Genomic DNA, 17,078 nt, shown 5'->3' with positions numbered 1-17,078 from the left:
TGTCTCATCAAGTGTATCTGAAACAAGGAGTGTATTATGCTTTATGGGAACACCACTGGGAGGAAATGTATTCACTTAAATTACCCTGAGCTCTCACAAGGTGTCAGGCCTTGTGCTAGGAGTAACGTGGATGAGCTCTGCTTCCTGCTGGTGGGGCGCTAATATCAGGGGGCTGAAGGAATAGACACAGGTTGCCAAGTGGGATAGAGGGAACACAACAGGCTGTGTGAAACCAGAGGGACTCTGGCCCCTCCCAGGCTGGCGGGCAGTCAGGGACGGTGCCGGAGACATTGCTGGTGGCCTGGCCTACAGACACTCCTCCCCCAACCCCACAGCCAAGCCTTCCTAGTGGTCACAGAATATGGAGTGCCCCACCTCTCCAGCTCCAGAAGCTGACTCTTGATTGGTCCAAGCCAACCAAGAGGCTCGGGATGAATTATCCCATTTTTCTGCCACAGGTCTTCAGTATGAGCAGATGTCTGTGTGTGTGTTACTTGCTCAGTGGTGTTCAACTCTTTGTGACCCCATGGACCCTCACCAGGTTTTTCTGTCCATGGGTTTATCCAGACAAGAACAATTAAGTGGGTTGCCATTCCTTTCTCCAGGGGATCTCCCTGACCCTGGGACTGAACCCAGGTCTCCTACATTGCAGGCAGATTCTTTACCATCTGAGTCACCAGGGAAGCCCACAAGTAAGTGACACTGCGTCCTTTTGCTCATTAAATTCCCAGGAGAATTAACCCAGAACTGCTCAATCTCTGGACTCCTTCTGTGCCATGAAAAACCTTCAGTTGCCTGCAGGCAAGAAACACTGCAGTTAATATTCTTAGAGGATAAGATTTCTTAGCTAAGTTTTCAAGGATGCTAAAGAATTAACCAGGGAGGAAACACCACGAATGGGATATCAACTAACCTGCAACAAACCAGGACACTGGGAAAAGTGTAAGTGTTAGTCGATCCACTGTGTTGAATTCTTTGTGACCCCTGAACTGTAGCCCACTGGGTTCCTCTGTCCATGGAATTCTCCAGGCAAGAATACTGGAATGGGCAGGCATTCCCTTCTCCAGGGGATCTTTCCAACCCAGGGATTGAACCTGGGTCTCCTGCACTGAAGGCAGCTTCTTTACTGTTTGAGCCTCCAGGGAAGCCCAGGACACTGGGACACCAGCTCTGTCCCTAGGGAAAATGGGACATAAGCACATCATTCCCCAGCAAGAGGTCAGAGTGAGCAAAGTCACAACACTTCTTTTATTTTTGTTTCATTGAACAAACACAGGATGCTTGCCGACTGTTCTCAGAGCTTTACAAATATTTTAAGATATTTATTTATTTGGCTATGTCAGGTCTTAGCTGTGGCACACAGGATCTTCAATCTTCCTTGAGACATGCGGGGTCTTTAGCTTGGCACACAAACTCTTAGTTGTGGCTTGTGGCATCTAGCTCCCTGACCAGGGATCACACCCAGGCCCCCTGCACCGAGCTCAGAGTCTTAGCCACTGGACTACCAGGGAAGTCCCTCAGAGCTTCATAAATATTAACTCAGAGGTGATAGCCGGTGAGTGGGGGAGGCAGAAGGATAAGAGATAGGGATGACTCAGAAGGCCACGGTGGGCTTCACTGAGATGGAGGTATTTGTGGAAGATCTGGAGCAGGAAGGGGACACCAGATGGGGGACACAGCCTGAGCAGGGGCTGGGGACAAATGCAGGAAGACTGGGGTGCTGTGGGCAGGGAGGGGAGGGGATGACAGGCCAGGGAGGGGCAGTCAAGGCCGGCTTGTAGGAATTGGGACTTTGTCCTGAAGACCTCAAAGGGTCTGAGCAGCAGAGGCAGGTTTTGTGGGGTCTGAAGCTTGTACAACTTGAGGGACCCTCTTTAAGCAAAAAGAATGTGGTTTCATGGATCACGGAAGGGGTCCATTCTAGTGGGAATGAATGTAAGTTTCACTAGTTTTGCAGGAAATGGCCTCCGCTGTGCAGAGAGGTGATCCAGTCACAGCTGGGCTGGGCTTAGAGGAGCCTTTGTGACCCCAGCACAACATCAGGATGGGAGGGAGCGAGATGGGGAATCTGATGACGATGAAGAATGGGGAAAGAAATTGGGAAACTGCATCTTGTACTCCATGGGAAACATCTGCAGTCCAATGTGGGGATAAGAGGGTCTTTGGCCACTGGAGGAGGTCACGTGGAAGGAGACCTTGTGGTAGCACATGGGACACATTCCACCTGCCCTCTGGGTCCTAGTCTTTCTCTCTGCAGAGAGAGGAGACGAGAAGTGATCTCTGGATCCTTCCACTGCAGTCATCTGAAGGCCCAGATAGCCAACTGAGGCCAGCTTGGATTACAAGATTTTGCACTGAACACGACCTTGTATAACAGGACTTTCAGAGCTTCCCTGGTGGCTCAGTGGTAAAGAAACCACCTGCAAATACAGGAGACATAGGAGACACAGATTTGATCCTGGGGTAAGGAAGATACCCTGGAGAAAGGAATGGCAGCCCACTCCAGTATCCTTGTCTGGGAAATCCCATGGACAGAGGAGCCTAGCAGGTTACAGTCCATGGGGTCGCAAAAGAGTCAGACACGACTTGGCAACCAAACAAGAACAGGACCTTCCTGGCAGTTGAGATGCCAGGAGATTAATTTTCCAAAGTCCAGCTGGTCCTCAGAATTTCCCTAGAAAGTTTGAAAACAAAAACGAACAAAAGAGTTACTTCTGAGTGATCAGTGTGCAGCTAAGGACCCAGGTTAGTAAACTCAGGCCAGGAATGGGGTTGGGTGGGGTTGGGAGTCCACACTGAGCCTGAGATTATCCTCAAAGTCCTCAGGGTTGGATGGAGGGAGGGCAGGACACACAGGAATGGGGTGCTTCCCTGTTCAGCCCCTGAGACTCACTCTTGGCCCATTTACACATGAGGATTCTGATCAAGGCTTCATTTGTGAACAAGAGACAAGTCTGCACGGCTAACAATTTTTATTTTTTGTAAACCACCGCTCCAGAGCCAAAGTTCTTAACATGGAATCCATGAACTACAGGTCCTTAGCTGGGTTTCTAAGAGCTGGAGGAAGTTTCTGGAACCCTTAGCAGAGGTCTGTGTGCATTTACATATTTATATATTTCTGGGAAGAAGACCCCATGGCCTTCAACAATGGCAAAAAGCTCCTCTCACAAAAGGGTAAGAACTACAGATCAGCATTTCTCAAACAGACATGCATGTGAATTCCTGGGCACCTGGATAAATGCAGCTTCTGATTCAGTGGGTCTGGGCTGGGACCCGAGCATCTGCATTTCCCCCCTGCTCCCAGGTGATGCTAATGCTTCTCATATGTGGACCACACTTTGAATAACAAGCATCGAGGACTGTGCTACCCAATATGGTAGATTCTGGTCATGTGTAGCTACTGAGGTCTTGAGATGTGGTTTGTCCAAATTGAGATGGGCATTAAGTGTGAAATACACATCAAGTTTGACAGGCTCTCCACTCACCCAGTGTAAAAGCTGTCATTAATAATTTTTAAAAGTCTATTTATTTGGCTGTGCTGGGTCTTAGTTGCAGCATGAAGGATCTTTTTTTTTTTTTTTTTTAAGTTGTGGCATGCAGGATCTTTCAGTTGTGGCATGACGGGATCTTCTTCCCTAACCAGGAATCAAACCTGGGCCCCCTGTATTGAGACTTAGCCACTGGACCACCAGGGAGGTCTCTATCACTTGTAATTTTATATTGATTATATGTTTCAAGGGTAACATTTCTGATATATTGGAGTAAATAAAATATATTATTTAAGCTCATTTAAGGGAGTTGGTGGTGGACAGGGAGGCCTGGCACGCTGTGATTCATGGGGTCGCGGAGAGTCGGACATGACTGAGCAACTGAACTGAACTGAACTGGACTGAAGCTGTTCCTATTTACCTTTTTAGAATGTGGTCAATTTTTAAATTGAGTTGTATTGTAAATTCAACTGTTGTATTGAATTGAATTGTAAATGTTTGAATTACATAACATGGTTCACACTGTATTTCTCTTGGTTAGTGATGATGAAATGGCAGCTGACTCAGGAATGAAGAGATGGTATGGGGCAGTAGAGTTTAGTCCCAGGGTCAAGTCCTCGTGGTATAGCTCAACAGTTATGTCTGACTCTTTGCAATCCCATGGACTGTAGCCCCCCAGCTCCTCTGTCTATGGGATTCCCCATGCAAGAATACTGGAGTGGGTTGCCATTTCTTCCTCCAGGGGATCTTCCTGACCCGGGAATTGAACCCACGTCTCCTGTGTCTCCTGAACTAGCAGGTGGATTCTTTACCACTGAGCCACCTGGAAAGCCACTCTAAACAGTCTGAGACTTTAACCGGTTACTTCCCTAGATGAATCCACCTGTATATCAGGGAAGGGTCATCAAAGGCCCTTCTCAGTCCTGAAGGCTCCCTGCTGACCTCACCTCTTTCCATAGCTTAATGTAGATTTACACAGTCTTCCAGAGAGTTCCGGCTTGCAGATTACCACCTGTATGGCCTAGGACACATGCTGCATCTCTCTGTTTGGCCTTGGTTTTCCCATTTGTAAAATGGACATAATAATAGCATCCATCCCATAATATTGAGGGGAATAAAAAAATGAATACCTAAAAAGGCTGAGACCTTGACCTGGCATGCTGCACACCCTCAATTAACAGGAACTCTTATTGATGTATGGAGAAGGAAATGGCCACCCACTCCAGTATTCTTGCCTGGAGAATCCCATGGACAGAGGAGCCTGGTGGTTATACTCCCTGGGGTCACAAAGAGTCGGACACGACTGAGTGACTAACATTTTCACTTTCTTATCAATGTAACAAGCCACATCTCCCCCCAAGAATATTCACATCCCGTCCTTTCCATGCAGAGTGAGCTTGGCCTTTTACTTGTCAACCCTCTGGTCCCTCGTTTGTAGAATAAAGACACCAGTTCCAACAAATACGACAGTCATCAGAGAGTGCCATAAGTGTGTGCTAGCACACAGCAGACCATGGATAACTGGCAGGTCATCATCCGCTTCCACTCCTTTCTGCTGTTTGCATGTCTGTTGCGGGGACCAAGAGATGCTATGTTTTGTCAAATGAAAACGTCCCCACTCCACTGCCTTGTTTCTCAGAGCAGAAGTGAAGGCATCCTTCTCAACAGCGAGAGGCCCAAGTACCAGGCCCTTGTAAACTGCCAGCATGAGCCTCCTCGAGATCAATTCGATGCCCCAACCAAAATCTGATCAAAAATTTAAAAAAGGACTTCCTGGGTGCTCCAGTGGTTAACAATCACCCCGCTAATGAAGGGGACACAGGTTCGATCCTTGGTTTGGGAAGATCCTACATGCCAAGGGGCAACTAAGCCCACGGGCCACAACTACTGAGCCTAGCCTACACTCTAGAGCCCATGCTCTGCAACGAGAAAGCCCACTCACAGCAATGAAGACCCAGCACAGTCAAAAATAAATAGGAATAATTTTTTTTTAATTTTAAAAAGAAAATATCCAGGATTAAATCCCTGAGGGCAATAAACAAAATAATAATAAAGAAAAAATTGAAAAGTATCACACTTGTGCAGCTGCCTCTTGGATGGCCACAGTGGGTTTAGCGCTGTTGGATTCGTTAGCAAGGCCAGGAAGCTTTAAAAGTGCACTTGGAGGCTGTGTGTGTTGCCCCAGCTCTTCTCTGTGTTGGCGCTTGGGTCTCAGTTGCAATCTATTTTTGGTTTGCAACTCCACACAGGGACTTTTGGTTTTGCTTTGCCAGACTGATGGGGTCCAGGAGACTATGCATCCACCCTGCGTGGGACATTTCCAAAGCAGAGTTGCCTAGTGGAAAGGCCTGGAAAATAATTTATGGGTGATGGGGAGCTGCTTTGCATGAAATAAAGAATGGGTTCCCAGGCCGGTCCCCACTTGGGAGAGAATGAGTTTTTGTTCCAGGAAGCTGAGGACCACAGCTATTTCAGACAAGCAGGTTTGTCAGCTCATTTCTGCAGAGCCTCATGGAAGGTTGCAGGCCCATCAACTTTCCCAGGCTTTGAAGCAATAAGGCAGATGTAGGGTGACGAAAGCCTGCCAGCGTTGTAGCTGGGAAACCTGGCTTCAGGCCTCCACTGTGCCTCTTGCTCTCTGGCCTCTGTTTTCTCATCAGTGAAATGGGGAGAGTAATCCATTGCTTCCAAATTGCCTAGAGGATGGATAACATATAAGATGATATTCCTGACTTAGAATTTGTTCTTCGTAAGTATTCATTGACTATTTGCAGCTAGATGTGACCCTGTGATGAAAGTCTGACCAATGGGATATGAGCAGGAATATGCAACTTCCAGGCACATCTTTATAAAGGAAGTCGCTTGCCCTCTTAGAACCATTAGACAAGTGCATGCTGTCTAAGCTCTGAGTCTGTGAGAAAAAGGCAGAAAATCTCTGAATTCAAAATGACGGTCCTGCAGATGGTCCTCCGCAGGAGGGTTTCCTGAAGGCTCTGTGGTAGGTCTTTTTTATAATGTCCCAGGCACTATTTTATTTATTTGATTTTTTAGCAGTAAATTTGTATTTTATTTTTATAATTGAAGTACAGTAGATTTACAATGTTTTAGGTGTATCTGTGGTAAGTCTTGCAGTGGTTATGAGAGAAGACAGAATCACTGGCTCCAGGCTTCTGGGCATGCCCTTTGTGGATGGACATTGTTATGATAGGGCTTCCCTGGTGGCTTAGCGGTGAAGTATCCGCTTGCCAGTGCAGGAGATGCAAGTTCAATCCCTGGGTTGGGAAGATCCCCTGGAGAAGGAAATGGCAACCCTTTCTTGCCTGGAAAATCCCATGAACAGAAGAGCCTGGCAGGTTACAGACCATGAGGTCACAAAGAGTTGGCCCTGACTGAGCAACTAAACAATAAGAACACTGGAAAAACTCATTGGTGTGTATGTGTTCAACATCACCATTCGTAAATACATTTGGATGTAAATGAAATCCTGCAAAAAGAAAGAAGTATGAATGGGATTATAAGAGGCAGAGAACTAGACCTCTGAGGGCTGGATCTTTCTTGACAAATTTCAAGACTACACAAAGGAGTCTTTAGAACTTGTGAAAAATAATGTGTGTATTGCTCTATTTCTTTAGACTAAAGTTTCTTATGTCATAACCTTTAAGCACTTAAGCCTTTCTATTTTTAAGAAAAGGCCAAAAAAAGTTGTATCCTTCCTCCAAAATTGCACTGTGAGCACTTTCCCATGCTATTACATTCTCCTTGGAAATATGACTTTTATTGGTTAATCATATCCCGTAATACTTCTAGCCCATTATTTAGTTATCCAACTAATGTTAGATATTTGATAATTTCATTCCTCCATTCTTTTGCTATGAAAAATACACTTAAAGAGAAACCTAATATTGATATCTTAGTGTGCATTTCTGACCCTAGCTTTGGGGTAGATTCTTCAAAGTGGAGCTATTGGGTCAAAGGGCATGACTATATTTAAGACTCCTAAGACGTTTTGCCAAATTTCCTTCAAGAAAAGTTTCAACACAGCCCATTCCCACAAGCAACATCGGTGAGTAGGGCTTAGAACCATGCCCCTTGATGGTGGCAATGCAGGACCCACCAGCCCAGACTCCACCCCTGGTGTCCCTGGAGACCCTTGTTAGTCCTCATTTGATGAAAAATGACAGCATGACTGGCCGGGGAGGGCAGACACCCCTTTCTACTGAGTGGGCCTGGACACTGTTAACGCACATTCTAGAATTCCCACACCACACAGGAGCCCTGGCTGCGGGTCTGGCCCACTCTGAAAGGCTCATCTTTCAGTTTGTGTTCTCCTTCCGCACTGGATTTCCTGCAGGCTTGTTTTCTTTTGTTTGCCTCTTTGCCCACAGTTTCTGCCTGTGATCATTTTAAACACAGTCCTTATGAAGTGTATTGCCAAACTGGGTAATAGGATCTGATGGTCTGCCACCAGGGACTTGAGACATTGACTCCTGCCTTTATTCATTCATTTTGCACCCAACACATGTATAATAACTGCCTACCATGTGCCAGGTGGGGCTTCCCTGGTGGCTCAGCCGGTAAAGAATCTGCCTGCAATGTGGGAGACCTGGCTTCGGTCCCTGGGTTGAGAAGATCCCCTGGAGGAGGGAATGGCTACCCACTCCAGTATTCTTGCCTGGAGAAATCCCATGGACAGAAGAGCCTGGCAGGCTACAGTCCACGGGCACATTGGGAAGCAAAATATTGGATAAGACGTACATGATCCCTCTCCTCGTCAAGCTTATTGGCTAGTGGCAGAGCTACATGATAGGCTATAGACAAACAAAATAATATGTAATCATGAGACTTTAATATGTATCATAAAGGACACAAATTGAACCCTATGCTAGGGACCTCTGTGGGTCTCCTTCAGAGAAGTGGGCAGGAATGCCTCTTTGAGGAAGTGGTGTTTAATTTGAGACTTGAAGGAGAAGAATGAGAATGAGATGATTGAGGGAAAAGTGTTCTTGGCAAAGGGAACAGCATGTTCCTGAGATGGGAGAGTTCTTTGTGTTTACAAGGGATTGAAAGACAGCAGTGGGCTGACGTAGAGGGTGACAGTGGCAGGAGGTGGGCTTGCAGTAGGCAGTGAGCAGTTTTCCTTTTGTTCTGAACCCAAGCCGCTGAAGGGATTACAAGTCAAGGCAAACAGAGGGAGCAAGGTCCCACGAACCCATTCTCTTTTGTACATGAACTAACGAGAAGGCGGCAGTGGTGTGGCATCATTGCAGGCACCCAGGAGGGAGACCGTGAAGACCAAACCAGAATGGGGTGTAAAACGAAGGCAGAAAGAGCTCTCACGACGCCCCGGTCACACCATCACACTGGACCTCACGTCACTCTGGGGCCAGGTCAGGCTGGTGAAGGGGGCCGTGGCTGCTGTCAGCTCTTCCCATGGACCAGTCAGCAACCCACCCACACAGCGGACTAGCTGAGTGCCAGTCACACCCCTGACCCGTCCTCACCTGTGAAGGCCTCGACCTTCACTCATAGAAGCCCACTTCCTCCCAAAGGCCCAGGTCATTTTCAAAGGAAAGGTCAGCCCGGCAGAGGTCTCGTTTCAACCTGTTCTCAGCGCGAAGGAGTTTCTGAAACTAGAGCTTAGGGGAGTCACCCTCTACATAGGGCTTCAGTTTCCTCACCGTCCCTTTATTCACTGAACAGTTCTGGGTGCCCGCTGTGCCTGACCAGGGACTAGGCAGTGAGAGAAGGGAGATACGATCGCTGCCCCCCAAGAAGTTTAAAGCCCAGCAGGTCTCCAAGATTCCCGTGAGCCCTCAAAAATAAACTTCGTTAGGAGAACAAGATGGCGGAGGAATAGGTGTACGTGGAGTACATCTCTCTCCACGGATACATCAGGAATACATCTTCAGACAGAGAAGTGCATGCAGAACATCTGCTGAGAGCAGACAGGAGTACCTGACCAGCGGAAAAGAATATATGGAACCACGCAAAACTCCGTAGGTTGAAGGAACTAGGGGGAGAAACAGGAGTGTTAATAGGACTGGACCTGCCCTTGGCCCGTGTGGGAACTGAAGCAGGGGGGTCTGATCCCCCCATCAGGGCAGTTGTCTGAGTCAGAGGAGAAACATTTAAGGCTAAGAGGGAAACAGCTGATCAGTGGCAGCCTAAATGGAATGAGACTCAGACAGTCCTTGCCGCAGCCATACACACCCAGACAGGGATGCAGCTCTCCTGGAAGGTGCAGTGGGTGGGAGCTGGAGTTTAGGGATTGTGGAGCAATCCCAGGGAGAGGGCTGCTATTAACTGCAGAGAGACAGATTGAGGGGACGTGAGGGAGGAGATTGTGGTGGGAAATAGCTGTGGAGGAAAGCCAGGCAGCCATGGAAGCAAGGCGATACTGCTGAGTCACGCATAGCGGGTGGAGCCATCACCATAGCCTCTCTCCCCCCACATGCCAGCATCAGCAGCTGAACAAGAGAAACTGGCTGGCTCATCAAACACCTGACAAAGGGGACTACTGAGTAGGACCCCAGCCAGGGGGGCCCCTCTACGTGCCTGAGGCAAACAACAGAGAAGGACCCCAGACAAGGGAGCCCTCTAAGCTCTGCGGCGGAGCTATGGAAAAAGACTAGCCAAAGAGGCCTTCTGATCACCAGCTGCCAGAGGCTTGAAAAAAGACTCTGATAGGGCCGTTAACTCCTGCGGCTAAGTCAGTCCATGTCCCTGCACACCTGGCACTGCCAAGGTCCCCATGACCCAAGAAGCAGTGCCACCCACATGCTCAACCCTCACTGGGGCAGAGCTGCCACAGACCAAAAAAAAAGTCTTGCATCTATGCACACAGGGTTGCTTTGATCGTGTCCAACTTTTTGTGACCCTGCAGACTGAGGCCTGCCAGGCTTCTCTGTCAGGAGGCTTCTCCAGGCAAGAATACTGGAGTATATTGGCCAACACTGGTTGACATACCCTTCTAGAGCACTATATTTCCTGCTTCCCTAGCCACCAACTTCCCTGAGTACATGGTGCTGCCAGAACCCCTGTGACCCAAGCAGTTGCACCACCTCCGCACCTGACTCTCTCAGGGGAAAACCCAAGTCCTCCAGGGCAGCCTCAGGAGCAAACCCCAGTGGACGACCCACATGCAGAGGTGGAAATAAAACCACAATTGCAACCCAGGGGCAGTGCAGCTAAGGAAGAAGACCCAAAACCTTCCCACCAGCTATACAAGCTGCAGATTAAATCCACACAATCAACTAGGCAGACTCTGTGTCTATGGAATATGTAAAAGGACATTAAGAGCTCCCACAAAAGAAAATTCACTAGTTCTGACAGTTGTAGACATTGGAGGCAAGAACACACAGGAGTAGGACCAAATTAGAATCTGAGCTGCCCCCACAGCAGGTCCAGAGACCAGCACAGTGTTGGAGGGTATCCTAGGGAGGTAAGATAGGCTGTGACTCCCAGTGAGGGAAAGGATCCTGGAGAGAAAAACAATAAAACAAGGATCCTGACTCAAGAAAAACATTGATTATTCTTATGTTTTGACTTGTTCTGTAGTTTCTTTTGGATTTCCACCCCCCCCACCATTGTAGTTGTTGATTTTATTGGCACTATGAAATCTAATTAAGCTTTTGAGTTTTTTCTTTTTTTTTCAATCACACTTTTTATTGTTGTTATAAACCTGTGCTTCTACATTGGGCTTTTGCAATTCTGTGAAATTTTCCTTTTTTTTTTTTTTCTCTTTTCCTTCCTCTTCCTTTTTTTTTTTTTTTTCTTTTTAAAATTTTTAATTTTAATCTTTAATTTTTTAAAGCCAATTATTTTTTCTACATTCGTTCCATTGTTTGCTTTCCTATGGTTCTCTTCCCCTTGGAGTTAATCTTTAATGTATATAAATCTTTATCTACCTCTATTTAGCTTTGCATATCTATCCTTTCTTTCCTTTCCTCTCAACATATTTGTCAGCTTTGTTTTCATTGTTTTATTCCCAGTTGGCACCTTGCTTTAGTTTTGTTTTCCAGTTTGTGCTTTAGTTAGTTTTGTTCTCAACTGGTGGATATAATTTTTGGTGTCCTTTGTTCACTGGGTTAGTCTATTGTACTTTTTTTTTCTTGGATTGATTTGATTTTTCTTATGGATATATATGTGTATATTCCATTATTTTAATTATTATTTGCCCGATTTTGTAACTGCCATTAGTTTGGGGTTCATCTTTGGTTTCTGATTTTTGGGTATGTGTTTTAATATCACTTAATGCCATAATAAACCATTTGCAGAACCTTCATTCCTGACCAGAGATCAAGGCCTGAGCCTTTGGAATGGGAGTACTGACTCCAAGACCCTAGACTACCAGAGAACTAACCCTAGGTAGTACAAATAGTGAGAATTCCCACAAGGGAAACCACTTGAATATAAGATCTGGCATCACCCAACCACCAATAGCACCCTGTGCAGGATGCCTCATCTGAACAGCAAACAAAACAAAAATACAAACCCAATCATCAGCAGACAGGATTACCACCTCACTCAGTCTTGCCCATCAGAAGGAAAGCAAAAAACTTAGCATAAATCTCACCTTATATGGAGCTTACACAAACCACTGCACCAAACTTAGGGGGGCAGAAACCAAAGGAAAGAAAGAATTCAACCTTGAAACCTGAGAAAAGGAGACTTCAAACACAATAAATTTTTAAAAAATAATGAAAAGGCAAAGAAATACTGCACAAATGAGGGAGGAAACTAGAAACACAGAAGCTCAAATAAATGAAGAGGAAATAGGCAAACTACCTGAAAAAGAATTCAGAATAATTATCGTTATCGTTATTTTAGAATTCAGAATAATTATCGTTATCGTTATTTTGATCATATAGATGATCAAAAGCCTTGAAAACAGAATGGAGACAATGCAAGAATCAATTACCAAAGACCTAGAAGAATTAAAGAATAAGCATACAGAGACAAACAACACAATTACTGAAATTAATAATACTCTAGAAGAAATGACTAGCAGAATATCTGAAGCAGAAGAACAGATCAGTGAGCTGGAAGATAAAATGGTGGAAGTAACTTCTGAAGAGCAGAATAAAGTAAAAAGAATGAGACTAATTGATAGTCTCAGAGACCTCTAGGACAATATCAAATGCACCACCATTTGAATTGTAGGGGTCTCAGAAGAATAAGAGAAAAAGAAGGGGTATGAGAAATTTTTTGAAGAGATTATAGTTGAAAATTTCCCCAGCATGGAAAAGGAAATAGCCAATCAAGTCCAAGAGGCACGAAGAATCCCATACAGGATAAGCCCAAGGAGAAACACACCAAGAAATGTACTAATCAAACTAACAAAGATTAAACACAAAGAAAAAATATTAAAAGCAGCAAGGAAAAAGGAACAAGTAATATACAAGGGAAACATATATATTTAACAGCTGATCTTTCAGAGGAAACGGTGCAGGCCAGAAAGGAATGGCAGGATATATATAAAGTACTAAAAGGGAAAAATCTACAAACAAGATTACTGTACCTGCAAGTATCTCATTCAAAATTGATGGAGAAATCAAAAGCTTTTCAGCTAAGCAAAAGTTAAGGGAAATCAGCACCACCAAACCAGCTTTACAACAAATGTTAAAGGGATTTATATAGTCAAGAGATACAAGAGAAGAAAAAGATCTACAAAATCAAACCCCAAACAATTAAGAAAATGGCAATAGGAACATATATATCAATAATTACTTTAAATGTAAACGAGTTAAATGCTCCAACCAAAAGACACAGAGTGGCTGAATGGATACAAAAACAAGGCCCACATATATGCTGTCTACAAGAAATCCACTTCAGACCCAAAGACACATATAGACTGAAAGTGAGAAGATGGAATATATTCCATGCAAATGGGAAGCAAAGGAAAGCTGGAGTAGCAATCCTCATATCAGACAAAATAGACCTTAAAATAAAGAAGATCACAAGCGATAAGGAAGGACACTACATAATGATCAAGGGATCAATCCAAGAGGAAGACATAACAATTGTAAATATCTATGCAACCAACATAGGAGCACCTCAATACTTAAGACAAACACTAACAGACATAAAAGGAGAAATTGACAGTAACACAATAATAGTAGGAGACTTTAACACCCACTCACACCAATGGACAGAGCATCGAAGCCAAAATTAATAAGGAAACACAAGTCTTACATGAGACATTAGATGAGATGGATCTCATCGATATCTTCAGGACATTCCATCCAAATGCAGAAGAACACACCTTCTTCTCAAGTGCACATGGAACAATCTCCAGGATAGACCACATCTTGGGTTACAAGTCAAACCTCAGTAAATTTATGAAAATTGAAATCATATCAAGCATCTTTTCCGACCACAACAATATGAGACTAGATATCAATTACAAGAAAAATACTGTAAAAAACACAAATACATGGAGATTAAACAATATGTTTCTAAATAACCAATGGCAACATAGTTGGTTACTGAAGAAACTAAAAGGGAAATCAAAAAATTTCTAGAAACAAATGATAATGAAAACACAACAACTCAAACATATGGGATGCAGGAAAAACAGTTCTAAGAGGGAAGCTTGTAGCAATACAATCCTACCTCAAGAAACAACAAAAACATCAAATAGACAACATAACTTTACACCTAAAACAACTGGAAAAAGAAGAAGAAGAAAACAACAACAACAAAAAACCCCCAAAGTTAGCAGAAGGAAAGAAATCATAAAGATAAGATCAGAAATAAATGAAAAAGAAACAATGATAAACATTAATAACACTAAAAGCTGTTCTTTGAGAAGATAAACAAAATTGACAAATCTTTAGCCAGACTCATCAAGAAAAAAAGAAGAATCAAATCAAGGCCACCTCATGCGACGAGTTGACTCACTGGAAAAAAGTCTGATGCTGGGAGGAATTGCGGGTGGGAGGAGACAGGGACGACAGAGAATGAGATGGCTGGATGGCATCACCGACTCGATGGACATGAGTTTGAGTGAACTCCGGGAGTTGGTGATGGACAGGGAGGCCTGGCGTGCTGTGATTCATGGGGTCACAAAGAGTCGGACACGACTGAGCAACTGAACTGAACTGAAAAATGAAAAAGGAGAGGTAACAACAGAAAATGCAGAAATACAAAAGATTATAAGAGACTATTATGAACAGCTATAAGGCAATAAAATGGATAACCTCGAAGAACAGATTCTTTGAAAAGTTCCATCTTCCAAGACTGAACCAGGAAGAAATGGGAATTATGAACAACACAATCACAAGCACTGAAATTGAAGCTGTGATCAAGAATCTCCCAAAAAACAGAAGCCCAGGACCAGGTGGCCTCACAGGAGAACTCTATCAAACACTTAAAGAAGAGCAACTGCCTATCCTTCTAAAACTCTTTCGAAAAATTGCAGAGGAAGGAGCACTTCCAAACTCATTCCACAAGGCCACCATCACCCTGACACCAAAACCAGACAAAGAAACACAAAAGAGAAAAGCACAGGCCAGTATCACTGATGAGCATAGATGCAAAAATCCCCAACAAAATTCTAGCAAACAGAATTCAGCAACACATCAAAAAGCTCATACACCATGATCAAGTTGCATTTATTCCAGGGATGCAAGAATTCTCCAACATATGCAAATCAATGTGATACACCATATTAACAAATTGAAAGATAAAAGCCATATGATAGTCTCAACAGATGCAGAAAAAGCATTTGACAAAATTCAGCACCCATTAGTGATTAAAACTCTTCAAAGAATGGGCATAGAAGGAACCTACATCAACATAGTAAAGGCCATATATGATAAGCCTACAGCAAGCATTATTCTTATTGGTGAAAAACTGAAAGCATTCCCCCTAAGATCAGGAACAAGACAAGGGTGTCCACTTTCACCACTATTATTCAACGTCATTTTGGAAGTCTTAGCTACAGTAATCAGAGGAGAAAAAGAAATAAAAGGAATCCAGATCAGAAAAGAAGAAGTAAAGCTCTCACCCTTTGCAGATGACATGATACTGTACATAGAAAACCCTAAAGATATTATCAGAAAATTACTAGAGCTAATCAGTGAATTTAGAAAAGTCACAGGATACAAAATCAATTCACAGAAATCACTTGCATTTCTATATACTAACAATGAAAAATCGGAAAGAGAAATTAAGGAATCAATCTCATTCACCCTTGCAACAAAAAGAATAAAATATCCAGGAATAAACTTACCTCGGGAGACAAAAGAACTGCACACAGAAAATCATAAGACACTGATGAAAGAAATCAAAGATGACATAAACAGATAAAGAGACAGTCCATGCTCCTGGGCAGGAAGATCAATACTGTAAAAATGACTATACTACCAAACACAATCTACAGATTCAATGCGATCCCTATAAGATTACCAATGGCATTTTTTTCACAGAATTAGAACAAAAAATTTCACAATTCATATGGAAACACAAAAACCCTGAATAACCAAAGCAGTTTTGAGAAACAAGAATGGAGCTGGAGGAATCAACCTTCCTGATTTCAGATGTCATCAAGACAGTATGGTACTGGCACAAAACCAGAAATATAGACCAATGGAACAAGATACAAAGCCCAGAAATAAATCCATACACCTATGAGTACCTTATTTTTGACAAAAGAGGCAAGAATATACAATGGGGCAAAGACAGCCTCTTCAATAACTGGTGCTGGGAAAACTGGACAGCTACATGTAAAAGAATGAAATTAGAACACTTCCTAACACCATACACAAAGATAAACTCAAAATGGATTAAAGGCCTAAGTGAAAAACCAGAAACTATAAAAACTCTTAGAGGAAAACATAGGCAGAACACTCAATGACATAAATCAAAGCAAGATCCCCTATGACCCACCTCTGAGAGTAATGGAAATAAAAACAAAAGTAAACAAGTGGGACCTGATTAAACTTGAAAGCTTTTGCATAGAAAAGGAAACTATAAGCAAGGTCAAAAGACAACCCTCAGAATGGGAGAAAATAATAGCAAATGAAACAACTGACAAAGGATTAATTTCCAAAATATATAAGCAACTCATACAACTCAATACCAGAAAAACAAACAACCCAATCAAAAAGTGGGGAAAAGACCTAAAGGAATATTTATCCAAAGAAGACATATAGATGGCTAACAAACATATGAAAAGATGCTCAATATCACTCATTATTAGTGATATTTGATCATTATTCAATCACTCAAATCAAAACTACAATGAGATATCACCTCAAACCGGTCAGAATGGCCATCATGAAAACGTCTATAAACAATAAATGCTGGAAAGTGTGTGGAGAAAAGGGAACACTCTTGCACTGTTGGTGGGAATGCAAATTGATACAGCCACTATGGAAGATGGTATGGAGATTCCTTAAAAAACCAGCAATAAAAGCACCATATGAACCAGCAATCCCACTTCTAGGCATATACCTTGAGGAAATCAAAATTGATAAAGACACACGTATTCCATTGTTCATTGCAGCACTATTTACAATAGCTAGAACATGGAAGCAACCTAGATGCCCATCGACAGATGAATAGATAAAAGTTGTGGTACATATA

This window comes from Moschus berezovskii, chromosome 21 (genome assembly GCF_049115385.1).
Source record: "Moschus berezovskii isolate FMDL1 chromosome 21, NW_MosBer_1.0, whole genome shotgun sequence".
NCBI classification, from domain to species: domain Eukaryota; kingdom Metazoa; phylum Chordata; class Mammalia; order Artiodactyla; family Moschidae; genus Moschus; species Moschus berezovskii.
The sequence above is the reverse complement of the archived record's forward strand: the minus strand, read 5'-3'. Positions refer to the sequence as shown.